Below are 23,819 nucleotides of genomic sequence, written 5' to 3' on the forward strand. Positions count from 1 at the left end.
TATTGCAATGTCTTGCAATAGATTGTGATTACTAAACATCAGATATGTACAAAACTGTTGTAAGAAATAAACAGTTTGAATGACAATAAAATTGGAGGAAAGAAAATATTATTTGTTTTGGGTTACTATTGTAGTTATCTTATTTCTTATTTGATTGGTATGTGTGTGCAAATGTGTGTCCAGTCCGTGACATGCAGGGCTACAAGTAAAGACAGGGAGCATGTTGGAGCTGACAAGGCCTGTAGGGTCAACATCAAGCCAAATCAACTGTACTTGGGATCAACCACTGCTCCGGGTCTGTCAAATTAGGGCACCACGCCAACACACACAAACACACACGGACATGCACACAAACAGCTGTCAGGCACACACACTCGTGACTGCCCACTGCCCCGGAAACATCAGAGCACATCTCTGCCCTGAGGTGAGAATTGGAGTGTGTGTGTTTATCTGTGTGTGAATGTGTGTGCGGTGTGTGTGTGGGCAGTCACAGGGTCTGTGTAGTGACTGCTTTGCTGGAACATACTGGCTAAGCGGCAAGGGATTTGTGTTGGTTTGTGGATGTGTGTGCATGACTACAGACATTTTTGCGAAAATTATGTGTTAAGTGCTGTTGGAACTTGAGTGAGTCATTACTGGCCTTCTATGTTTATAGTTTATGTATTAGTAATAATACAAAAATACAAAGTGCTCCTTCAGCTGCCTATGTATGTATTTACTATATGAGTCAGGTATGCGCATGAGCATTTATCCACGTTTTTGCTAATACATTATGGTCTATCTACAATTGTGTGTGTTGATTATGCCCCAAGGGTGTCATCAGCAGGGCAGTAAACGGGCATCTGTGCGTGGTCCAGTAGAAGGCAGCCGCTTAACTGGGCTAACTGGGCCACCTCTGCTAGCTTTTGCCAGCTGTGTCACCGAATGCGCCCTCTGCACTTTGTCAACATCATCATTTTTGGCCTCACACAGTCTAGGACCACCAACATGACTTTATTGTGCCCATCTTGAGCTGTCCTTCTCCCCCATTAATTTTACTTCTTTTAAGTTCTTCTTACTTTTATATATATCTTTGAAATGAACTTGCCTAAAAGTCTAATGAATACCCTCAGAGTAACTGTAAGGTGCATCAATTTAATCTGATTAAAAATAAACAAATGAGTAGAAACAAAAATAAAGCTAAGAAAAAGGAAAGAAAGAAAAAGTTTGCATCAGTATGTGGATGATCTTACGTGTCACACTGTCTTGAGTGGTCTGGCAGTAAGGGCTTCATGACAGATCAAGCCATTCAGACCAGTGACATTCCTCCCAAGCCCCAGATGCATCATGGGCCAGTGGTGTGAAAAATGCTGGCCGGCCTGATCCACTCAGCTGCAGATGAATGGAGCACTCGGTGCACTCACCCATAGATGAATGGAGCGATCTGTCTTGTCAGTGGAGGTCGACCAAGAGGTTGCAGCATCCAGCGTATATACAGTACCTGTGTTTGCTGACTCTGGAAACAAGCTGGAGTGCAATAGATGCATAAAACTGGGTACACATTAGATAATAAACAAACACAAATAATAACACATAAACTACAAACATACAGTGCTGAGACACAAACATATCTGAAATGGTCTCAAAACACTGTCTGTATCCCAGTACAAATAATCGGATTAACTGCTTCCGTTATTTTACATTTATTTAATTTCTATACATTGTTCGGCTCTTGTCACTGATGGATGGCTCAGTGCTTATATTTATTAAGTAGAAACTCAGAACCTCATTTTAAAACAAAAACATTGGTGAAATCTGCATTATGCCAGTATAGTTACATTATTGTAAAGGATTTTACCGATAACCTTTCATCGAGGAGATGATAGAACCAAAATATGCTGTAAAAGCAAAGTGAAGTTCAAATATTTCTGAATGATACGCTCCACTGTAAAGCAGGAAAATAACACCTTGTAAAAGATTTACACGTAAACCTTGATATTTGGCCCGCTCTGAATTGTTAATGCTATTTTTTTGTTCTTGGCTATAAACATGAACAAATCTGTTATTCATCACTACTGTCTGAGTTTGTTTCAAAGAAGCACAGACGCATACATGCTCTATGCAACACACAGTGAGCCTCGCAAACAACCACATCGTTGCCTCACAGATCAGCCTAGAGCTCAGAAGCCCTGAGCAGTGGCTCTGACATGGCTATATGTTTTTTCCACCTGACCTTTTGCCGTCCTTTCTGCCATAGCTTGTAAACCATAAGCTGATATATGGTGGCAATTTTTAGTGGTGCCACTAGTATCTGAGTGATTGTGTACACTTTGGGGCGCCTGCCATCATGCCACCTTAACTCTCTATCTCTCTTGCTCTCTCTCTTTCCCTCGCTCTAGCTGTCTCTGGTTCTCGCTCACTTTCAAGGTGGACTAAAATTAAGTCTGTCTATTCATGTGCTACAGAGCTTTGTATTTCCCCATTGTCTACAATACCCAACCTATATTGTTGTGTCTAAAAAACATATGCTTGTTTGTTTGTTCAGTTTATTTGAGGAGAAATCTGTAAGCAATTTGGAACCAGAATTATGCCATGTTGGGATCAAATTGAGTAGTGTAATATACAAGTTTGGTACTGCCCAGTCACTGGGACTGCTGTCATGAAAATACATTGCCCTAAACCACCTTTCTTTTTGGTTGCACATTAGGAATAAAGCTAAAAATGCATTCTTTCCTCACCACATTACAACAAAAAATCACCCATTTTATCCACACCTGATCCAGAAAACATAAATCATACATTTTTACATCTCACCATGACTATTGTAACATGTTGCTCTCTGGTCTGGAAGTTTGAAATTTTATGCATTTTGGTTTTGAACATCACAGTTAGTTCCATAGTTGAACCACTTTATTGTGGCTTGAATTTTGAAATTCTGGTCATGAGGTTTGTGTGACTAGAAAGAGTTCATGTTCCAGTAATGGTCTGCAGCAGAAGCTTGTTAGCATTTTAACTCATGTTTGAACAGGCTGCAATGTGCCCCTTTAGGCCGTTATCACAGCGGCAGATTGAGCTCATTAGCTTGTTACCATAAACTTATGCTATGGGAGCTACATGGCATTAGGCCATGTTACATTACATCGACACAATGACACTTCTTCACTTATTAGCATAACTTTCTATTAAATGGACAAGCAGGGAGTAATATAGTATTAGTCCATCTAAGAGTAAGAGAAATATTAGCATAGTATATGTGCCCTGTGATTGGGCCGTCTACTGCCCAACGTTGGCTGGGATGGACTCCAGCACCCCCGCGACTCTTGAGAGTATATGAATGAATGAATGCATGAATGAATAAATGAAAAGTCGCTGAAGTATGAGTCCCCTTTTTTGGAGGGACACGTTCTATTTCAGAAAATACGGTACATTTAATTTACAATTGACAACCTTACCTTCACTTCACACTAAATCGTTGGTTTTGAGCATATTGTTGCGAGAGAATGACACTCAACTGGTAAACTGTGTAGATCTTAGTGATAATGTCCTAATAAACAATTGTTTGTTCTCCACAATGAAATCAATCTCGCCTGGAGCGTTGGAACCCCACCTTGTCATCCTGTGCAACCTTTCACAAATTCCCAATGCTTTTCAATTATGGATGACTGGGGTGTCGTTGACATTACTTTTCTACAGTTGGAATATTAATCTGCATGTAGGAAGAAAGCATAATGCAGATGCCTGAATAGAAAAAAAATCCTCTTGAGAGAGAATAATTACTGTGTTCTTAATTATGTACTTCCAAGTTCTTTAAATGATTGAGCTGCTAACCATTAATACATTTATAACGCAGTAATTACATCATACAAACTTCATCTGACATTCAGATGTAACGCTGCATGTGATGATTATGTTATCCAAATAGGTATTCATTGAGTTTTTTGGATGAAAGATTGGCTCTCACTCGAAACTAAGCCTGTTTACAATTGTTTGGAATACTACAAAATGCAAGAATAAAGAGAGGCCTAGTTGCAGTAAAACAACCAATTTAGTTTTTGTGTCACCATTTAACCAAGCTTTGGTCTTTCTTATGCTTAGTGTAGCTTCGATGCTGACTGGAAAAACAATATTTCTGCATGTAATTTCAGCTTGGGCAGCTAGGTCACAGCTGTTGGAGCTGTGCCAAGGTCATGTGGATATTAACTAGCCTTTAGGTAACTGTGCTTTGCATTAAACAGGTCATCAGTTGCTCAAAGCCTTCACCTGGCTCCACGCAGAAACACACACACACACACACATGCACACTTAGTCTCAGGAAATTGAACACAAATATTTCTTGTTTGTGTGGTTTTATTTTGTTTGTTTTTTTACATCATGTGCATGTCCATACTTTTTAGTGTAGTAGTCGTCTTTGTTTCATCTGTCCTGTCACACAAATGGATGAATGCAAGGACATCCATTCTTTAACAACTGTCCAATGTCCAAATGCCTTACCAGATTTCAATTATTGTGATGTTATTAATAAGGAAGTGGGGCTTCATGACAAGCTTAATTACAAAGGTATCTCTACATAACAGGAGCTATTTTCGCCTGACTCAAATCATAAATATCCTCATCATGGCCCTCCTCTAGCCACCTCCACATGCCTGCCACGCTGGCAGCAGATGAAGGGCTCTGAAAAACACGCGTGAACAAGTCGGCACCCAGACCGACGTTTGCACTGAGAGAGGCTCTCCAAGATGTGACTTTACTAGATGTGAAATGGTTAAAACGGGTGGGGTGATGATGGGGGATTGTCGAAGAATAATTGCCTCGAGACGGTGCAGAAATAAGCCCTAATGGTCAGTAATCCAAGCCTGGAGAGGCCCTCTCCACAGTGTTCCACTGAATGCCGGTAATGGGCTTGCAGCACTGTCACTTACATATGCATAGATCTTTCTCCATTAAAGCTGGTTTGAATGACAAATATGGGTGGGTGTAAAAAAAATGCAAAAGTAGAGGGGAAAACGAGGGAGGGGAGAGAGAACGAGATGGGTGAAGATTATATCTTGGCTGGCAGTAATTTGGCAGCCGCTCAGGCCCCCATCCTTAAATCTCATTAGCCAATTGTTCGCATGATGCTTCCTGGGTGAAGTACAGGGGCAGGAGATGCAGCTTAAACTTGGTTGGAGGATATTTGGACCTGGTGTTTCTTTTTTTCATATCTTTGTGTCTGAGAGTGTCTTTAAGTGAGGGCGAATGCTTTCATTCTGACACCAATATGGATTAATTGGGGAATATAAATTGCCCATGTGAGTGTAAAATGTTTTCTTTTAGCTCTGACTGGCAGGTGTTGAGTACCTTCTCATTCACGGGAGTCAATTACAAGAGAGCATTTAACAAAAAAGAAACAAAGAAGAAAGAAAGGGTGGAGGAAGGATTGAAGACTGACCATTTTTAACTTTTCATCATTTATATGATAACTGCATCTTATCTTTCTGGAGACAGAAATCATACATTATAAGAATAGTCTCAAATTAACGTAAAACAGCCTTACTTCTATATGAAATGGTGCAATACTGTACATTACTAGGATGCAAATGCCCAATGTAATTGTCTCTAGTTTTTTTTGCTTATTATGAATAGTAAAAGTCATTTTGAACTTGTTAGTTTTCTTGTTTAATTTATGTTAACTCAGTAGCCCCAGCTCCACTGTCACATCTGAACAGGATATTTATAAATACTAAGAAAATGTGTGTTTTTTTATTCCCACCATGAACAAGAGTATATACTATAACACTGTGTTCTTGAACTGTTCATAAACAATCAACCCTGGTTGGATGTTTATTCTTGAAGTCCAGGTGGTCCTTATCTGGCTGACTGCATCGCAACGCTTCTCCCCAGGCACCTCCATTGATACAGAGGACAAAACTGACGCAACTGCCACATTCACACACCAGCAGGCTAAGCAGACAACATCACACTAGGTTATGCTTTCTGCCCAAGACATCGTGTTCAGCAAGCACTAGGCAAACTCTTCAAGAAAAAGGGCTTGTCTAAACTGCCACAACGCACCTTCTCTGAAAAGCGTATCCATAATGTTATTATTTTAATGATATTATTTTTATATATTTTTTATGAGTAAATAACTAACGTAAATACCCACTGGTGAGAGTTTCATGCAGCTGTTTCTATGGGTTAACAAGATAAATTCCATTTAAAGTTATAGCATTTACTGACCGGGTGAGCATTGTCAAAAAACAGTAAGAGTTTTTTTGTTTTCTATTCAACTTCTCTCTGGGTCATCCAGCTTCCTCCAAAAACATGCAGCAAGGTTAATTGAGGGGCTGGGTTTTCTTTCTCTGGGTGTCATGCCTATGATTGCCTAGCAATCTGTCCTAGATAGACTGCCTCTTTCCCAATAGTATCCTGCTGTATAGATAATGGATGGATATTTACTGACCATCACTGGTTCTCGCTGTCCCCTAAAAGGAGCACCATTAGACACCCCAGGCCTCCTTTACACTCAATACAAAAAATGTCCTTCAGCTTTCACGACACGTTACCTAGGGTCTCTTGAGGAATTAGTATATTCCCCATACAAAAAAACTAACTTCACATTCTGCTTAGTTCAGTATTCTCAACCATAAGAGTCAGACAAATATTCTGTGAAAATTGTTGGGCTGACTATTTAATTAACTATTCATATTTTAGGAGTTGCTCAAGTTACTTCTAAGTGAGAACTTATGTGGGTCCAAACTGACAATGACAGCAAATGCAGCATTTCCTTCTGTCTGTGCATGTGTGTGTGTGCGTGCTAGGGGATACAGAGGTCTATTGGGGTTGCAGAGGGGGGTGGAAGAACCATCATAACGGGATACCCCCAGCTTCCTCAACCTCCTGAGCTGCCAGATGGCACATATTCAGATCCCTCTGGAGAAAACCTCAGATACACACACATACACCTACATACAAACAGTATTTATGTAAACACAAACACATCAGTCATATGCATCACACTCCCTTAATTACAGAGGTACACAGGTGCATAAAGATTCCAGAAAAAACAGAATCGAAAAAATTTATATAATTTTCAGTCAGCCAATCAGCCACAAATTACCTGCATTGTGCTTCTAAGACAATGGAATCCCTAATAAAGAAGTCAGTGTATTATAATGTAATGCAACTATTCAAGGTTTTTCCACAGAACGCTGCTTGTTATTTCCTGAAAGATATCGGCAGGCCACATGCTGTCATTGAAATGTGTCACCATATGGATGCCGGGACAGTTTGAAAATGCATCACTTGATGACGATTTTGTCACTCGCTGTCTTAGCTCTATTTCGAGACCAAATATGTCACTCTAGGACCATAAAATGGGAATTCAACGGAGTGCTGGATGTGTGCATGTTGTAAAGTTCAGAAGTTCAAGGACGCACATGTCCCGACGTGTAGAACGAATGTACCTGGATTGTGCGATAAAAAGGTTCATATTTCACATTTGCTTCTCTATGTAAGTGCCCTGGACTTTAATAGGAAAGATCAGTTTATATGATAAAAATGTGAGAATTTGAGTGACATAACTTATTTTGTGTACATGCTCTTGGAGACCCTGTTGGTATGTTTGTGATATAGATGTGTGCTATGATGGTTGTGACAAATTTGTTCTTGATGAGATTCATGTGCGACCTTTTGCTTTGGGTATTACACATGAACACATACACGTACACACACACATGCAGTACCAGCAGTAATAGATAGCCAATAGCTGGAAGCAGTGGAAGGGTCTTGCTACATCTGTCAACACTGCCTGGCAAAGGCGCGGCAAGTTCAGATGCTATCGCCACAAACGGCTGCATCAAAAGATTTAGTGTCCCTACCATCAGTCCCACCCTGAGGTGGCCTATGTTCGCAGTCTGCCGGGCAACACAACAAGGGGGGAAGGGGGGTACGCAGGCAGGGGACAGATAAGAGGGAAGACAGCAGTATCAGCCAGGGGGGTTGAGGTGGAGGACAAGAAAAGGGGTGAAGGGGGACCAGACGGGGTGGGAGGAACAGGCAGTAGAGGTTCTCCTTTTTCACTTTTTCAGGGGATGTACTTGAGAGACGGAAACGTAGACAACACTTTCCTCTCATTTTATTAAATTTTTTTTCTTTCTTTTTTTGTTTTAATGTGTGTTTTAGTTAAAGGTCCGTACTAGATTTATCATTGATTTAAAAAGAAAAAGAAAAGGAAATAAGATTGCAAATGTCTTATTCAAGTTTGATGTAGATATATACCGTAATGCTTTCTGGTGACTTTTCTATATATTGATCAATAAATATTTTAAAATTATTTGCATGATTAGCACATCATAAGTTTTTGTCTTTGGTCTCTCTTGTTAAATACCGCTGCTGAATAATTTAATTTACTGCTTTGTATTACTGAACAGGTTTGTTCTAGAGTTCCATTATGTTGAAATGTTCAGGTTAAAAGGTCAAATTCAATGATGACCAAAAAATAGAGGACTGCCAAGTCAAGGAAGCGCGTAAATAGTTCGCTCAACTTTTAGTAACATTCAATTTATATTGTCTCATTGTAAGCTTTCCATAGACATTACATTTTAATTTGTCTTAACAAGAAGAATGAAAACATTTCATCTGTGTGTTCAATTTACATATAGTTGGCATAAACATGGGTGGACCATGGGTCCTGTGCAGGGTGATGGCAACCCGGGGAAGTAGTGGAGGGGCAAGGGGTGTTTTTCTAATTTCTCTCCCTTTGGGTCAGCTGCTAATCACAACTCTCCAGAGACCCCTACTAACACAACACATACACACTCACACACACACACATGTCTGAGACACAGAATTTTCTCTTGAATAACCTCAACGGGGGTAGGTGACAAGACAGTGAAATGGGGCAAAATCACAATTATTTTGAGAGAAAAGGAGATTGTGTCTTTGAAGCCTTTCTCTCTTTAGCGCCACAGCGCTACGAGCCTGTCAGCTCGTGGAGGATTTCTCCTGGATGTGTGTGTTAAAAGACCTTCCTATGAAGAGGGGGAGGGAGAGAGCTGCAGCCCTGATTAAATGCTGGAGCCGTCATGCCTGCGAGCCAGCCAAGAGATTAATATCGGCGTAACCTGTTACTTAATTCATTATGGGGATACAGGCTAATTTGATTTGATATTATTTTAATAAAGTTCTGTGATATCCAAGATTGTTTCAGGCTATCAAAATAATTTTCCAGTTATTACAGTTCGTCAGGCAGGTCCCTTTGATAGCAATGGGTAGCCAGGCCTGTCCTGAATACATTAACGCATCCCCCCACACCAACCCCCATTTACATAGCTTTTCCATTCCTGAAACTCCCTCTCACTCCCTTTTGTTTGGACACTAGATTCAACAATTACTATAACATAAAGCGAAATATGATGACGTGAGGAAAAGACTAAAACACCCAATTTAAGATAAATGATGGGTCACGACAGACAATCTAATTAGTATTCTATCAGATGTAGATAGAGGGTAGAAATAGTATTTTCTTTTTTTTAAGAATACACTTTGTATATATGCTTTGTTTTTACGTAATATAATAGTAAAGTGCCTCAAGCCTGTCACATTACAGGAGTTCATGCAACTCAGTTCTTCAAAATGGTCAAATTTGAACCAGGCCAGATAATGATCACCATATTCCTTAACTTATTTTTTTTGTCTTGATGTGTTACAAACATATCCATGTCAAGACACTTTCTAATACTGGCATTTTAATTTGAAATGTTTCATGGTAGGCCTAGGCCACACTCAACGACTCCACTTGAGTAATTAGAAAAAATCAAATAAGCAAACAAACAAAAAACGCTTTTAGTATCATTTGCTGTTGTATCAACGCTGAATTTACTCTCCCAGTTTTAAAGCCCAATACAAAATGTTTAAGGTTTGTATGATAATTAAAGTGTCAAATGTTACTGCGTGAGTAACAGTATAATGAGAGTTTAAGCTTATTTTCATTTTCCAGTTTCTCACGTGAGCAAATACTTTCATATATGGACAAATCCTAAGTCACTGAATGGATGTGTTTTTTTTACCCTTCTATAGTTGTAATTTCAACATGATTAATAATTGCAATGGAACCCTTGGAGTAATTAGGTCTAACTTTTAGTAGGATATAATGATAAACAAAATTACTTATGTAATGAAAAAGAGTGACCGTGTATTATCAACACTTCAGATCAAAATGAAAATTTGCTCTTTCAATTTTTCAGGAAAAAAAACTGTTTTATTTAAGTTCGGTTTCACTCAGTAGCTACCATCCACCTTTCCCGTTTTTCCCCCCATCACCAGCGTCATCCATTCATTATTAAAGGGCCCCTTACTTCATCTCTCCTGTGTTCTGCTCTATTATAAAACCTTGTATCAACTGCTCTGGGCCATAGAAGGACAGAGGAAAGAGGGGGAAAAAATAAAATGAAGACATGTTCAGCTCTTTGCAGGGGGCGTGTAAGTCGCCTGTCAGCCTGTAATCACTGTGTCTGCGACTCTGTATGCTAATTTATCCCTCCATACTGCTGACTAGGAGATGTAATATAAATGAAGTTTGTTGGACTGCACAACGGCTGACTTGAATAAAAGATCAGGGTCCCGAGGAGATTCAGACTTCTTATTAGCCATGTGGAACTTCACAACCCACCACCAGTGTTGTAATGAATGTTTTTTACATTGAAATTGGCATCTTTATCCCTGTCAGTGAGGGATTAGTACGACTGCGGCAGCATTGTATATTTGTGATGTAAGCCCAGGACAGATTTTATTTTCACCTCAATTCTACCCCCATGGATCACCTTTATAACCCTGATGATCAAATGGTTGATTATTTTATCATGGTGATTCATGAACACGCCATTTTCATGGTATTGACTTTGTTAATGTTGGATAGAAAGTTAAATATGGGCTATCACTATTACACAAAATAAATACCACACCATACTAGTATTAATAATGTGTACTTTTTCCACGCTGAGATGACTCCATGCACAGTGGAAATCTGACACTGTTATAGCTGATGTGAGGAACAGCTTTGATTGGCGGTAAATGGAATCAGTGTATATTTATACCCACAGCAGCTCATATCACTATCTTTAAAATGAACTTTGTATACACATGTAACTTAATAAGACTTGTTCAACCCTATGAAGCAACAACGATTATGTCTAGATTTACATTGGATTACAAAATACAATCCCATAAGACATAAGTAATCGTAAAAACACAAAACGCAGACCATTGGGCTACTATAATTGATGCAATTCCTGTAATTTTAAAATCTAAATTTCTTGTACTTATCTGTGTACATTTTAAGATCTTTTTCGTGTCTTTTGGCTTTTCAATTGATTGTTTTAATTTCATGGACCACTTATTTACTGCTGGGGCTCATTCGCATTAATCCTGTTTCCAGCTGAAGCAAAATGTTATGTTACCAACAAGGCAATGAATAAACTGCACTCTTGGGTTTGCAGGATTTAGTCAACCCCAATGAAAACTAAGAGAATAGAGGATTATGTTGTACATTTTCTCCAGAGGGGTCATGCTTATTTATTTGTTTTTGATTGGGCCCTTTTTCCTTGGAAGGGACATGCTAATATCACATTCCCTCAGTCCCTTACTGGCATCATCGTGCACACAGATCACCATGTGTTGTTGCTTTTTACTAAGTTTAATATTTTAAAAATGTAATAATGAAAAAGGTTTTTTTAATGAAGAAATGAATGAGAACATATTTAAAATTATCTCGTTCCAGTGATTCACAATGATAGAGGTCAAATTCATCTAAACTGGGAACAGTGACTGTGAATTTCAGTGCAATTGAAAGCATTAGACATCCAATCCATTTTTTGATTGGACTTCACCGTCAATGGCAGCCAAGTAGTTCAGTGAGTGCCCTGTGACGGTTCAAATACAAAAAGCCTAAAGCCCTTATATTTATACAAGAGATTATTTCAGTTAATTCTGAATCAACAGTCACTGGTAGGCTGTGCACTAAATCAATCATTATTTAAACATCTAGAATCAATACATGAAATAAAAATGAAAAGGAAATGACAGTATGGAGATGAAGCACATTACGTTTCTTTCCCTGAGAAATGAATATGTTTGATTTACAATAATTAGCAGAGTTGAGGATCTAGTTGGCTTTTACGTGATAGGACTTCAGATTTTACTTTAGCAAATGGTTCAATATTTGAACAGTATTTAGAGAGACAGAGTGGGGGGAGTGCTCGGTGTGATAGTGGTAGTAATAAAGAAGTTATTGACCAAATGATATTGATCGACAGTTCCTCAGGCAAAACGAGCCGACCTTGGTCTCCCTCTGTGACTTGCCCTCCCTCCTACTACCTCCAGTCTACTCTCCTCCCCCAGAATTCAATAATATATTATTTTACACAGTTTAAAGCTGGACAACAAATAGCTGCACTGCACAAGGTGAGGAATTGCTTCTAAATTTTTAATGGCTATTAGCCGCTAGGAATTTGGCAAGGGACTATGTGAGGGTGATTAAAATCAAGACTGCAGTCAAGGCTCAGTCTTGATTAGAAAGTTGCTATTCAACATAAGACGCAACAGAGAAAAGTGGGGAGGGGGTTAATTGTCATGAAGAAGAAACAAACAAAACATTTTCTTTTCATTCCCCCTATTGATAATAGATAATAACCTTGAAGTCCAGCTCCTGAAAAGAAACAGTGAAGATTTCATCCAAATACTTGGTGGCTTTCTATGCAAGGCCAAAGCAAGAAAGAAGAGGGCAGAAGCTTAACTTAACTGCTATAGTTTAATTTAAATATGAATTGCACTATAGCCTTGTGTATTAAGAGACAACCAAAACTTGGTTTAAATGGTAGAACTAGTTAAAGTTGAAAGAAAGACGAGTAGGTCAGATCATCTATAAAGCGTGCTTTCATACTCACCTCACTTACCCCATGTGAACATGATCTTCTTGTTCGTTTGCATGTCAGAGATGCTGATGGAGAAAGAGATGGTGGTTATGCTTGGTAAAATATTCATCCTTCTTGCAGGCAAGTCAAGTGAAACATCCAGCTACTTGGCAAACAAGGCAACTGAAAAGAGCAGAATACACATACATTATTTAGGTGTCAGGTTGTTACCAATTTATACTGGGTCAGTATGGAAGATTTAAATTTGTGTGAATATCAAAGCTCTCCCGATTGTGACACTGCTATTTTGCTTTTTGCCAAACTTGCTCGATGAATTCACTCAGTCATTAAATGTTTCCAACAATCTATGGCACCTTGTTACATTGTTCTAGTTTGGTTCTTAGCTGCATCACTACCCTTTTAAAGCTTGACTGGATGATGGTACAAGATATGACCTTACCTCCGGTGACTTAAAATTCAGCCCACAAGTCTATTTCCCTACATGCCCACACACACACACACACACACACACACACACACACAGAAAGAGGGACAGACTCGCACAGTGTTTGCCGTGGGAGAGCTCCTCATTTACATCAATTATGGATATTCAACTTCCATCCTTGTGGCCTGGCACTGCATATTTCATAGAGAGGGGGTATTTTATGAGTTAATGTGTCCAGTTGACATGCCTCTGAAAGCACTGCCCTGTCCCTTACACCATGTGGAGGGTAGGGAAGAGCACGCAAAGTTAGTGTGGTGAGCGTGTGTGTAAGTGTGGAAGGGTTGGCCCCATCAACAAAGTCAGTAGTAGTAACAAATGTATTTTTTTCATTTGTTTTCGTGACAAATAGATCTCCAAACTTTGCTTTTAAACCACAGTTACATTCATATAATGTGACATGGCATTTTTTTTAATTAGCTGTACAATTCAGATGTTTTTGACATGCGATTCAAACATTTTAAATCACAGCCAAACTACTGGCAGTCTCGATCAATATGTGCAGGTTTGTAGAACCTAACCGACTAGTTAAAAACAAAAAGAGAAAAGAAAGATGCTCTAAATTGAACTCATTTGACATTTTAATCCCATTTTTAAGGATGGTAAAGCCATTTCTGAACTGCACTTCTTTTAATCTTATTCTGAAATTCCCCTAAGCTCCCAGTCATTCTGCCTACTACTTCTTCTCTTGACATTTTCTTGTCTTCTTGTCTTTTTTTCAAGAGTAGCTACAGGTATGTGTATTTTAACACAATTGTGTGTGTGTACTGTGTGTGTGCAGTTGGATGACTGGCCAAGGGCTTTGAACACTAAGACCTGGATGAAGGATTGAAAGGCCCATTGAAACCCCCTGGAAGCCCCTTCAGTCTGCATTGACATCCTCCAGGGGCCAAAGAGTAAGGGAAGGGAGATCAAAACCAGAGAGAGAAGTCCAAGAGGTCGACGTGAAGTGAATGCGTCTACAGTCCAAGGTAGTATGCGCGTCTTGTGTAGCATTTTTAAAAGGGTCACACGATGAGCAAAAAAGGCATCAAAATCATGAACAGCACACAGCTGGGAAATTCTGCTAATTTCTTGTCAATGGACTGATACATTGGCCTCAGGGGCCACAGCAGGTCCGATGGCACGGATTTCTGTGATGCCGGAGTCACTTTAAAAGAGATCACTCATGAAATATTTTCCAGCTGTCAAAACTTCTGGAATTTTGAAATTTGGGTCAGTATAATGTGTGCAATTTTGATTGTATTTTTTCTCTCTTGTCAGATACTTAAGAGGCCACAAATTGTAGAAGGTTTATAAAGATAAATTTGTATCTTGATATATGTTCAAAAAAACGCAGCAATTGTAGTCACAATAAATCGAATGAATGCGGGTTGGGTTAAAGCAGATTCAAAGATGCCTAAGAAAGCATGATAATGACTCTACCATGCCGAATATAATTTCGATGCATTCGCAAAATTACCACCCACACACCTACTTGGCAATTCAATGGAGTAGCCCTTGTCATATCAGCATAATATTGATACATGGCGATAGCATGTCTGAAATTTGTCACTTTAGCTCAGCCAACTTAATACGCCTTGTAGGCTAATGGTCACTTTATGCTGGCCAGAATGAATATCCTGCTGATTTGTGTAATTATAATCTGACTATAATAATAATTCCTGCCCTGACACTTGCCTCATTATGGGAAACTGAGGGGCGCCGAACAAAAAACATAAAAAGTGTCAAGAGATCATTTCTCATTTAATTATTCATCTATTATTTTGGTAAGCAGATGTGCAGCATGATTAATATTTTGTTTGTAATCACAGGGCTCGTATCTCGCCCGTCTCTCTAGCCTAACCTTTGTCGGCTAAACGTAGAGCAGCTGAAGACCCATATGGATTTTTGCCCAAAGCCATGTGGGCTGAACTCAAAGAGTGCTTGTCAGAAAAGTCTGCAAACTGGAGAGTGGGAAAGTAAGAAAGGAAGACTGTAGGGTGGACATGAATCTCCAAAAAGGAGCATCTGACACAAACAAGGTGCTGGTCTGACCCTCGACATGAGGAGACTGAGACGAAAACAACAACACTGGAGACAAAGCAAAAAAATGAGGAGGGAGGCAAAAATAACCAAAGAAGGTGCTTTCATTTCCCACTTTGTTCTCGCCTTTTCTACATTTTCAACAAGAAAAATAATGCCCACTTCGAGTGTGTCCGTTGGGCCACAATCTGTCAGCATGCTTTGATGTGCTCATTGCAGCCTCCTCTGAAGTCCTGTACGCCAAGTTCCGCTAACAAAGGGAATAAAATAGGAGGATAAAGAAAGACGAAAGAGCGGCCTGTTTTTGTATTTGGCAATGCGTGGCTTGTATTCCTCATGGATTTGTGCCTTCAGCTCTTGTTCCATGCATTCTCATTCTCATCTCAATCTCTTCCTCTGCAGGCTTGATGTTCAACGGTTGGTCAAGACACAAAGAAAGTTAATGATCAAACAGGTCAATTTAATTTTGGTTTGAAGTTTTTGTTTTGCCTTCTCTGTCCTTAAGGCCTCATTTTGCTCAATACCCAGTTCAGGTTTGAGCGCCAAAATGTACACATACATGCAGTAAATACACCACATGATACACGAGCTACGTGGTGGTTTGAGTTGGTGCGGAAAATGGAATGGGATTGATATAAATACTGTCGCGTGTATTAGGGATGGCAAATTCCCCCAAGAATATCCCGCTTCCACCATTATTGAATACGCAAGTGACTTTTAATAGTCTGTTCCTGTATCACATCTCAGACAAAGTTCAACCAGGTCATACACTGTAATTTTGACCTACCTAATGCACGAAATTGAGTTTTACGCATGGTCGCCTTGAACAAGATAACAATTAGCAAACTTATTCAGTAGCTGCCATGGCGCAAAAAGCTTCATTAGTATAAAATAAAAGTCTGTTCCAGTCTGTTAGTGAGAATACAAGAGTACATGGAATTAGTCCATCGTAGTGGGTCATTGTTCAGTTAACATGTCCCCCTGCAAGTCAATAGTTTCAAATGCACACACATAAACATCAGGTACCATTGCTTTTGCAAAGTTTATTCAATGTTGATTTATTTTGGGGGAAAAAAATGAAATATAACATTGTGACAGTTCAGATGAAATAAAACCATTCAGCCAATCCCCCCTGCTGTTTGGGTATTGTTAATGTACTGGATGTGTAAAATGGGCTATCAATCAAAGACTTACTTCTTGGGTTAACAACAGGAAAGAAAAGGTTTTTCTAGCAAAACTGTTTCCAGCAATTTTCAGTTCAGCACAGCTAGGTTACTTTGGTGTAAAATCAATGTCCGCCTTCAATCTGAGAGACACACACAGGCCTTGTTTCACATCAAATACAAGCCTGCCTTTTCTGTGTTGTGTAAGGCTGTTCTTATTCCGTTCACCTGACCTTCTGGCACCGTGGCCCAGTTCTGGCTGACAGAGACAACAAAGACCGATCTCTATCTTCACAGATCATTGCGCAACCATTGTCAGGGAAGGCTTAGTACAGAAATAACCAAAGGGCAAAGAGAATGGCCTCATCTTTCACTCAACCTGTTCACCTGCACACTGACACAAACATACAGGGATACACTCCGATTGAGAGGACAAGTACCGTCGAAGTATAGTGCATACCTACACAAAGCATCTACAGAAGTTTAACCATAAATTAATTGTAAAAGTGAGAAGGAATATTGGGAACTCTTGAAGCAGCAAAGTGCTTATTGTTTTGAAATTTAGGCCGCATTCACAGCTCGATGGTAAACAGTCCAAAAAGCTTCAGCCCCAATATTACAGAGCCATCAGTAAAATAAAGCTTAGTATATTCTTATTTCTCACTCCATCCCTCACCCAATACCACAGCCATCGCACACTCAGCCCCCAGGGTTTGTCTATGAAATTAAAATAAAGTGAATGAAGTTTGCCTTTGAAGAATGGACCGATAGAGAGAAAGGGCTTAAACGAGAGACTGAAAAAAAGGGGTGGGGGGGTGGTTGAGCTGTCGGGGGTCTCGGGGAGAAGGGGTGAGTGTGAATAGGAAAGATTGGAGGGGCTGTGGGGTAAGCAATGGGAGCGCAATTAAAAGTGCACACACTGGCAAAAATCAGGGTGCTTTCAAGGCAGAGTAGCCACAGACCTCTTCGGGGAACTCATCACACTAAGGCGATGTGTTTGAAGATGATGAGAGTGCAGCTAACTGATGGTTAAAAACAGTCCAGGAGGTGCTGTGCCCCCCTGTTAGCCTACTCCGAGGCCCCCAATTTTCCTATTACTGGTCTTCCTTCTTCTTACATTCGTCAAAGTTTGGCAAAAAGTGCAAAGGAATTTAATTTTACACCTGGTTAGTGAATGCTGCTGATTCAGTCATTAAATGTGTAGGATAACTAAAGGAGAAAGTCATTTTGCATTTAGTCTGCTCTGAAATTAGTTTATCAGTAGTAGACGTCCAATACATTTGAACTGGGAAGGATGCTCATTTGCAAATGGATAGAATGTCTATAGCTGTCAATGGCAGCTAATGAGTTAAATAATAGTTTATGTTCATTTCCCTAATGGTTTGTTTAAAAAAAAGCATTCTATCAAACACAAATGTAACTGTGCCCTTCTCTGCCTTGTCATCCAACATTTTCATACAGAGCTAAGCGTAAAATAACACCTAAATCATAAGCATGACCAATACAATTGTTCCAATTCATATGACCCAATGAAATCTCAGGGTTGTGAATGTTGGGAAGAACGTGACAGCAGAAGAGAGGAATCTATAGTGTGTCCGTGTGTGTGTAGCTTTACTTGCTCTTCACTTTTGTTTGCAGATCACTCTTATGTCCGTGTCAGTATGTATCCCATACTCACAAGGATAACTTTATGTGTGAGCAAGGCTTGTCCAGCCTTATCTAGATGTCCTTATTATCGACTGGCATAGCAGATAAGGACGGATGAGGACCCTGCAGTGCCCATTCCCTGAACTTGATCACCCTATACTAGAACCTGTAAACCACAAAAGAAGAATTTCGCCTCTGTGTTACAGCATTTCAATGAAATTTGTTGTTTCTGAGGATTCCTTTGTATCTTTCTTTCATTCATTCTTTTCATTTTCTGTCCTGAGGGGAGAACATTTCGCATCAAACTCTTGAAATTGTAATCAAAGAATTGCAAGTAATTCCCCCTTCTTATTTTGCACATTTGTGTATAACACATCTGCCTCTGAATCTTGACTGTAGCTGTCCACTGTGTGGTGTTCAGGTATGCAGCCTTTAGAAATACTCACATAAAAAAAAACATGATCGGTAATTGAAACATCTAAATTTTCCATGAGCAGGAATGTTACTGCAAATGGTTGTCAGTTGGTATTAGGCACATGGTCAAGCATGGCCCTAGTGAGAAAGGATTGATGGATTTTACGTGCACAGATCCAGTCCACACACTATTTAAACTGTGTCCCGTGAACGCCAGTTTAAGTTTAGTTGCAATGTACACATTGTGTCACAATGTGAAGCCTAAAAACTAGTGTATGAATGTGTATTGTAAAAGAATGAATACTAGGAGCCCATTTTTGTCACCCGGTTTTGTTATAGCACAAAACCCCAAGCTGACAATAGAGCAGATGTGTTACACTTTGGGTTGGTCAGGTTTTGTTGTTGGTTTTTTCTTTTCCCCTGTGTGACCTGTCCTTCTGATTGCCCATTGAGTTCACCTGTCGTTTCCCCACCCACGGCGTATCTACTGCTTGATACCTCTAATGTGACACAGGTGTTTCTGATTGTCTCGCCAACCCATGTCTGTCTATTTAAACCCTGTTTATTTGTCATTCATTATTGGATCAGTGGTTGTCGATTGTGTTCCCCCATTGTCCCCCATGTCCAGGGCTCCTCGTGTTCTCACGTCCTCCCCATCAAGGTTTGGTTTCTAAGTCTTTGTTATTTTTGAGAACCTTCCCTAGTTATTAAAGTTTCCGTTAGTACACCTCGTCTTCACTTGCTTCCCTGCATTTGGGTCCTACCACGCACCAAATGCATTAGGTGGTCATTTTTGTCACCTGTTTTTGTTATACCACAAAACCCTAAGCTTAAAATAGAGCAGATGCATATTGATCAAACGTCACTCTATATCTGAGTCAGTTTTGAACTAGTGAACACTGGTATATTCTCCATCATCTGTCTTGCTTTATCTTGAGTGTTGTTGTTCTTTTTAAAAATCAATCAACCATATTGTTGAAACACCAGCCGGTATAATAATTAATCAACAAGTATAGAACCATTAACAATACCCCATTTTCCGTCTATGTTACACAGTATCTGTTATTCTTAAAGTCACTTGTATCATTTCTCATGCTTCATAATGGAAGATGAAAACGTCAAAAAAATGAGTCATCCAGTCACCATGTACACACTGTATGGAGAGTTTTTTCTGCCGTCCATTTTCACGGCTGCTTGGGCACCTAACAGGAACCTGTTTGTGTTTTGTAGTGTCACGCTTGACTTCACCCACCTCCTCCTCCTCCGCACAAACCACTGTCTTGTTTTTTCTGCCCAAGTGGCTGCCTTTTGCGCAACTTGGTTGAACAATTAATTATTCTAATGATAGGCCACTACTCAGTGGTGCTTTAAACAACGATGCAGAGAATGTGATGATGGAACTGATACAAATAGCAGCTTCAGTCCTCCAGAGAGGAAAAATTAGGAAATATAGTATGTACATGGACAACTTATTGAAATTATAGAGTTATGAATAAGTTAGCTAAGATTGTTGTGGATGAAAAAAATAAATAACTTGAGATATAGATGTACTATTATTAAGTATTTTATCTATTATACTTAAAACATGGAAGTTCAACAGAAAATTGTGAGCTCTCAGCAATGTGAATGTAGCCGCAGACCTCTTCGGGAACTATACCACTAAGGCAATGAGATTGATATATATAATGCTATAGGCCACTTGACCCTAAGTTTTCCATTTTTGGCGACTCCAGACTTTTTTAAATGACCAAAAATAGTCCCTTGCTCTCTAGAGCAGCGGTCCCCAACCACCTGGTACCAGTCCATTAACGTTTTCAATCTCACCCTCCTACTTGAAATGAGAACAGTTGTTAGAATAATAATAGATAAATGCTGTTATGCTTAGGACTTGTTTCTTCTTTTTTTGCGCCGTTTCCCCTCCCCAGACGCCGGTCTGTGACAAAACAGGAAGAGCTTTACCTCCAGATGGATTAGGTGGTCCGTGATGAGAAAAAGGTTCTGGGACTGCTGCTCTAGAGAGTTAAATAGACACTTGTGTTTTAAGCAACTTCTAAAATTCCCTTCTTTTGTCTTCTTTTGTCTTCTTTCATGTCCTTTTTTTCCATTCCTGTCTGACAGTTCTTCAGCAGTAGCCAACGCTAATGCTTATAGAAAAGGAGGAGGAGGATATACTCAAGTGTTGACACATAGGCCACCAGAAGAAATGTGTGAAACTGTTAAAGCATGTTGTCATTGTTGAGGCAATACTAGAGCACCAGGCAGGCAGCAGGCTGGCAGTCAGTGCCTTAGGCTTCAAATAAGATAAATGATCAGCGTTCAATTTGCAAATACTGTTCAGGGTATAGCCACACCGTCTTGCTTACTGTATTTTATTGTTTTTCATCAGAGGTGAATGTCAAGAAAATGAATGAAGTTGTGCTGCAGAGTGCAATTTTTATCACATCAGCGGTGGTTGGGTGGGTGTGAAGATGAGGAGACGATGATGCCTCTCTCCACGTCTCCTGATACAGTGCCTTTCTACCACATACCCTCCACTTCCATTCATCACAGGCCATATTGAGGGAGTGAAATTCTGTGGCGTTGCCGGTAATCAATGGAAGGGCTCCATATGGTGGGGATCAAAGGTGTCACATAGTGTGTGGTTCTGCTTTATTGCCAGCCAGCACTGTTAATTGGACAACAAGATCAGAGGCAATATTAAAATCCAATTAAATTGATATGAACAGATTGCCAAGTGATGTACGCTAATGTATAATTGAGTATCAAGCAAATGCGAGTGGCCCGTCTCGAGTGCCGAGCTGCTGAATAAATGATGGCCTAGCCGTTGAGGACGGAAACAACTTTGCACATTAGCCCGCCTAACCCTCCCCTCTTCCTTCCCTACCCTTCTCGCAATCCCCGTCTTCGCTCTCAGGCCCTCAGATATGGAGGGACACAGAATATTTTTGCCTATTTTGTTCCTTGGGAGTGAGCCGGAGAGTAGTGTTTGTCCATGCTTGTCAGTGTGAGGGCAAAGGAGGAGAGAAGGTGCTCCCACGTGCGTGCAGTCATGTCATCGTGCGCATCCAAAGGGAGAAGCGGAGATGGCGCGTAACATTTTAACAGTGCTATTCCATCACATGCGCCCAGCTTTAATTTGAGTTTAATGAAATCTAAATTATGTATTGCCTTTTTTTTTCTGGAGCAAAAAACAAGTGCATGTTTTGGTGGTTTGACTAATCAGGCATAAACAACAGTTCCGTTTCCCCCGAGACACTGTGTGATATGGAGTGCTCTTTAAGAAAAAGAAGAATACGTACCCACATGAAGATGGATGCACTGACACTATTTAACAGACCAACGAGGTTCAGCGCAAGGTGACATTTCCTGATAAGGTACACTTGGACACCAGCCCAAATGAATCCAAAGTTCATCGCAAGACATTCAATTATTAATTGAATATTTTTCTCCGGGATTTAATGCGTTCAGCTGCTGCGCTAATTTGTGTCACTGCTACGCTGATAAGGAGATTTACATATCAAATCTTAATGATATTTTGGCTCTAGTGATCCCCCTCCATTTTGAGGGGCTAATTATTTATTTCTCTTGTTTTGGTTGAGGTCCAGCATATGTGTTTTACCCCCTGCCTCCCCTTCTTTCTTGCATTAAGCTGGCTTCCTTAATTAAGCGGGCACAGGGCTCATTAGCTTCCATGGATATGGGGTGGCATGATGTGCCCATCTCTGGTCCCGCAGGCAATGCCCAGACAGTGCCTGGGGAGCAGGTGCTGACAAGGTCGCAATGGCAGCGTGCCATCTGGACTGAGGCACGGGTCCTGTCGAGGCCTGGCTCTTTGTAGCTCTGGCTGTGGCTAATGCCATCCACCAATAACCCTGACTCAAAGACATCAAAACAGTGCTTCGGCTCTTAGGAGATCTGTGGACTTAACATCACTAAAACAAAGGCGCAATAATTGGTTTTGGCGCAATCTGTCCTTCGTTTTCCACTCAAGGAGCTTTTGTGGTTATTAAGTGAGTTCCGAACAGACGGCACATTGAAGGTTTTCTTCAATTAAGCATGATGCACCTCCATTTGCATAACATAGATGTGCACATAAATACGCATGGTTTGCAACAATGGAGAGGTTCCCCCCACACCCTAGTAATAAACCCAGCAAGCCCACAGACTTTATGGTATTTTGTAAAGGGAAAGAAGAAATCATTTTATTTAGCCAGCGTCAGGGTTGCTTTGTTTTGAGGAGGTACTTTTAAGAAAACATACTGTACATCATACCTGTCAACCTCTGCCGATAACTGCCCTTGTAAATGATTATGATTCCCCTTACAAACCCCCAAAAAACCTTACAAACACCGTACGAGTCGTACGGTGTTTGTAAGGTTTTTTGGGGGTTTGTAAGGGGAATCATAATCATTTACAAGGGCAGTTATCGGCAGAGGTTGACAGGTATGTGTACATGCAATTTGTTTATAAATGAGGAAAATCCCCTCATTAAAATATGTGAATCAAGTTTAAAATAATTCATGTTAATTCTCAATGGATATTTTGCCATATGAATAAAATGAAGAAATTAGATTTAGCTTTCATGATTTTCGTCTTCGTTCGTCTGTTCATAACAGTCATTTCTGTTGGTGACCTCAGTTAACACTTTGAACACAGTACTGGAGAGGGCACCAAGCATTTTTAAACCAAGGGACAGAAGTGCCCTGTGGCCATCCCAAGACATTGCGCCACTCACATCCAAGGTTCAGGGTTAATGGTTGCCAGTCGGGGACCTGGCAACCCTAATAATAGGGTGGGCGCTGGGTCCCACACATCATATGGCATTAGCTCCGGAGGCAAAGCCTCCTCCCTGTCTGAGTGGATAGATGTGGGAGGAGGTTGAGGGAGCACACGCGATGGCCCTCCTTCACCTTTTTGTCCCTACCTTTATTCCCTATGTCCTGGCGTCAACTCAGGCTTGCAAGAATTGGGCCTTGGTGGTCCTCTGGTGCTCATGTGTGGGTGTTTTTTAGTTCTGTACCTCAACTCACATGGGCTGGTTGGTCTCATCTCAGTGGGACTAGGGGACCACCATGCTTCCTGGGGCATGGTTGATAATCCCTTGACTGTTCGACAGTTTTTTTTTCTTTCTCGCGTCGTATATTCTCAGGGGATTGTCATTATTTTAGAGACACCATCAACTACAAAGAGAGCTGAAGCTGC

At 40.3% G+C, this 23,819-nt stretch overlaps 1 long non-coding RNA gene across 3 annotated transcripts in view; it reads left to right on the top strand.

Annotated features, from left to right (window-relative positions):
* Positions 1-23,819, top strand: part of LOC144084884 (uncharacterized) — a 233,609-nt gene that overhangs the window by 197,387 nt on the left and 12,403 nt on the right. The window contains exons 8-9 of one of the 3 annotated variants that reach the window (XR_013303945.1): positions 14,150-14,339; positions 15,796-15,847. The exons of 1 other annotated variant lie outside the window; for it this stretch is intronic. This is a non-coding gene — a long non-coding RNA (uncharacterized LOC144084884). The remainder of the gene's footprint in view (positions 1-14,149; positions 14,340-15,795; positions 15,848-23,819) is intronic. One more of the 3 variants, XR_013303944.1, reaches the window with a different exon arrangement.

This window comes from Stigmatopora argus, chromosome 11 (genome assembly GCF_051989625.1).
Source record: "Stigmatopora argus isolate UIUO_Sarg chromosome 11, RoL_Sarg_1.0, whole genome shotgun sequence".
Taxonomy (NCBI): domain Eukaryota; kingdom Metazoa; phylum Chordata; class Actinopteri; order Syngnathiformes; family Syngnathidae; genus Stigmatopora; species Stigmatopora argus.